Source organism: Nycticebus coucang, chromosome 4 (genome assembly GCF_027406575.1).
Source record: "Nycticebus coucang isolate mNycCou1 chromosome 4, mNycCou1.pri, whole genome shotgun sequence".
Lineage (NCBI taxonomy): Eukaryota > Metazoa > Chordata > Mammalia > Primates > Lorisidae > Nycticebus > Nycticebus coucang.
The window spans coordinates 33,279,592-33,284,156 of NC_069783.1; the positions used below are offsets into that span (position 1 = coordinate 33,279,592).

General features: G+C 36.6%; 1 pseudogene; it reads right to left on the bottom strand.

Annotated features, from left to right (window-relative positions):
• Positions 1–1,269: 1,269 nt before the first annotated feature.
• On the bottom strand, positions 1,270–2,661 carry LOC128584568 (serine/threonine-protein kinase Chk1-like; annotated as a pseudogene).
• Between the last annotated feature and the right edge of the window lie 1,904 nt (positions 2,662–4,565).

A 4,565-nucleotide genomic window follows, 5' to 3' on the forward strand; every position in this document is an offset into this window, starting at 1 on the left:
GATTGAAAGAATTGATAGTGTTAAAATATCTATTCTACCCAAAGCAATCTGTAGATTTGACATAATCTCTATCAAAATATCAATATCTTTCTTCATAGAAATATAAAAGGTAATCCCAAAACTATTTGAAACCACAGAAGACACCAAAGGCCAAAACAATCTTAAGCAAAAAGAACAAAGCAGGAGGCATCACACTACCCCATTTCAAAATATACTACAAAGCCACAGTAACCAAAACAACAGGCTCTAGCATAAAAACTGGCATGTGGATGAACGGAACAGAATAGAGAACCATGAAATAATTCCACACATTTATAGCCAATTGGTTTTGACAAAGGCTCCAAAACACATACTGAGGAAAGTGTCTTTAATGAATGGTATTTAAAAACTAGATATCCACATGCAGAAGGATGAAATCAGACACTAAATGCCTATGTAAAAATCACCTTAAATAGATAAAAGACTTAAATGTAAGATAAGAAACTGTGAAACTACTGGATGAAAACATATCAGAACACCTCTATGATATTTGTCTTGGCAATGAATTTTTTTGTTGTTGTTTTTTGTTTGCATTTTCAAAATAAAATTTATTTCAGTAGTAAAGAATTAAAATATGACTGTGAAAGTAGAAATATAGAAAAATATTTAAAACGTGCAACAGTAATTCTTAAAGTTAGTTAAGCACTAGAGTCTATGCTCAACTTCTACTTGAAACATGAACCAGCACTTTATATATTACTAACTATACTGGAAAAAACACAGACTGGCAATTTCAATTAATCATTATCATTCAAAACAGGTTGGTATAACTGATCAGGCCCTTGTGAAAATCTAAGGACAAATCTTGGGGATGCATTATTTGAAGTTAGCCTCACTTGACAGACTCATAAATCTATCACCCAAAAGTCACAAAGTTAAGCCCTTACTAATCCATCCTTTTAATTTGGTCAACATGGATTTAAAAAAATGAGATATTACATTGGTATATAATCTGATAAAGTCCCCTGAAACTCTAATCCAGTTGCCGAACACAGACGAAGAACTATCAAATGAATTCTATCCATCTTGTCCCCAAAGTTTTACTTACAATTAAAATACAGGTATTATTTGTATATAGAACATACAAAAAGAATTAGAAGGTGTTTGGAGAAAGAGGGTAGTGAACTCTTCAGGAACCATCGTTTATAGTTTGCAGAATAAGATAATCTCTAAGAAGAATAATGCCATCATAGCAGCAATATATTCACCAGGAATCTCCCAATGGATTAATCATGTGCCAGGAAGCCAGACCTTCTGACTGCTCACAACAACACTCAGCTTCCCTTTTGAACCCCAAACCATCACCCTTAGAAAGCCGGAAGTCAACCAATTATCTTCTCATCCATTTCTTCCAAATTCACTTTGAAAATGAGTTTATTGTTTCTCCTATCAGTTGTTGATACAGTAACTCGATTGATACAACTCTTCTTCCATTGATAGCCCAACTTCTCACAAGTCTCTTTCAAGCACTGATAAGATCTGTCTGCATCCAATTTGGTAAAGAATTGTGTCATTCTTTTGACCAGGCCTTGCCAGCGGTTCTGTGATGATCCTGGGGTGCCAACTAACGGACTATTCAGAAGCATATGATCAGGACACGTGGGTTGGGAAAAACTGATTCCTTGCACCAGTTTGTCAATATATGAGGAACTGGCATCCCATAAGGACAGACTTGTCCGTGGTTCTGGCTGGGAACTGGAGTATTTCACATTTTCTTCACTAGAACTATTAGATGGAGAGAAGTCTAAATTGGATTGAATGTGCTTGGAGAATCCACTGGGAGACTCTGACACACCACCTGAAGTGACTGGGGCCTCTTTGCCCCTTTTTTGAGCGGTTTATTGTACCATCTATCTTTTTTGATATCTGGGATGGTACTTCTTGCTGATGGATTCTCAACTAGGATTTTATGCAGCAGAGTTAGAGGAGCAGAATCGATTTTTTCCTAAGGGTTCAGGTATGCTTTTTTTTCTTTCCAATCAGAATATTTCTGGCAACTATCACTGGGTAATTCACCAGCCAACATTGCAGTAAGCACTATTCCACAGGACCAAACATCAACTGGTTCTGCATGAAATTCTTTTCTCTTCAGAAGTTCTGGAGCAACATAAGGTAAAGTACCACACATCTTGTTCAACAAACATTCCCGATAATTATGTCAAAACACTGTTGCCAACCCAAAGTCAGAGATTTTGAAGTTATCTCTTTCATCCAATAAGAGATTTTCTGGTTTAATATCTCTGTGAGTTATTCCAATTCCATGTAGATAAACCACCCCTGCCATGAGTTGATGGAAGAATCTCCGAGCATCCTGTTAAGCATGTCTATGTCTCATTCCATTCTGTCAAAAAACTCTCCCCACTACAGTACTCCAGAAATAGATATTAGATATTGTCTTCTCGCCTATGTCCTTAGAATTTCACCACATTTTCATGATTTATCATTTTATTGATACAGATCTCATTTTTAATATTTTCTCGACAGCATGGCATGCTTCCTATCTACAATCTTCACTGCAACTGCTTCTTCAGTTATTCTATTCACAGCAAGTTGAACTCCTCCATAGGCACCTTCTGCCAGGATTTGCACCAAGTCCCAGTCCTCTGCAAAGGGCACTGTCATGACTCCTCCCAGCACCGCAGACCGGTCTTTAAAGCAAAAGCAAGTATTCACAATTTAGCCATTTTCTCTTGTAAATCACAATCCCTATCCTCACGCACACCGAAGGCTGAAACTCTACCCTCATGAAGACAGAGGAAATTTAATAGCGTGGTGAGGAGTTGGGGAACAATGGTTTCTAGGGAACGACAGGGAGAGGGGTAGGAGAGTGTCGGTGTGGGGAAGAGAGAAAGAAAGTATAGGCTGGGGGAGAGGAAGGGGGCGAAATAATGCCGCCTGCAGCAGCGCCTCCATGCCACTTGCTCAGTTCCAATTCCACCCCAACCCACGGCAATGAATTTTTGATCTGAAACCATAAGCACAGCCAACAAAAGCAAAAATAGACAAGTGAGATTACATCAAATGAAAAAGCTTCTATACAACAAAGGAAACAGAGTGATGAGATGACCTTTAGAATGGTAAAAAATATTTGCAAATTCTACATCTAAAATATATAAGGAATTTGAAGAACTCAAGAGCAAGAAAACAAATAACTTTACCAGTTAAAAATCTAGGTAAAGTACTTGGGTAGATATTTCTCAGAAAAAAAAAAAAGATATACAAATCACTGACAAGTATATAAAATAATGATTAATCATCAGGGAAACGCAAGTACTAACCTCAATGAGATATCATCTCATGCCCGTGAGAATGACAGTTAACAAAAAGATGAAAAGGTAGCAAATGTTGGTAAGGATGAGGAGAATAGGGAACCCACACACACTGTTGGTGAGATAATGTAAATTCATACAGTTATGGAAAGTCATATGGAGTTTCCTCAAAATTTTAAAAATAGAACTACTGTAGGAACAGTTATTCCTACTACTGAGTATGTAATAGGAATACAATGAATGTAATGAAATCTCTCCCAGTATGTGGGAGAGACAGCTAAACTCTCAAATTTATTGTAATATTACCCACAGTAGCCAAGGTATGGAATCATCCTAACTGTCCATCAGTAGATGTATGGATAAAGAAAACATGGCTTGTATACGCAATGGAGTACTATCCAGCCATAAAAAAAAAGGATGATCTGTTCACCTGTGAAAAATGGCTGACCCTGCAAGACATTACGATAAGTGAAGAAAGCACAGAGACAAAAGTAGGCACAGAAAGAAAAATATCACATTATCTCACTCATTGGTAGAATTAACAAAATGTTTACCTCACAGAAGTGGACAGTGGAATGGTTGTTAGCAGGACCTGGGATATTTGGGGAATGGAAGTTGGGAAGATGTTGGTCAAAGGGTACACAATTGCACTTAATTAGAAGTAAGTTTAAAAGATCTACTGCACAACACGATCACCATAGTTAAGAGTATGTTGTATTCTTGGAAAATGCTCAGAATGAATTTAAGTTATATGCATCACAAAAATAATGATGTGAAGTAATGCATTTGTTTTTTGGCTCAATGTAGTCATTCCTTAATGTATATATTCTTCAGAACATCATGTTTTACACCAAAAAATATGTGCAATTTTATATGCAAGCTAAAAAAAAAATAGTTTCAAGCTATTGTTTTGTTACATTTTATCTTCTTACTGTCACTCATACCCTTCTATGGAGCACTATCTTTTAAGTCCCTAATTCTGCAGGAAATCTCCCCTCCTCTGTTTAAGACTATGATATGCAATCACTCTTCCTAGATGTAAAGATATAAGTTAACAATCCTTCAAAAAAATTAATTAACTAGTTATAAATGACTGCATTCTTACTAGCCCATAATAATGAGGCCAGCTGTAACTGGTTTCTCTTATAGCAAAATTCATTAAAAGAGGAATGGTGGTGGTCATGAGCAGTTTATCTTATACAGACATGCACGCAAAACTGACTCTGGTTGCCCCTCAATGATAGATTCTTTAGATAA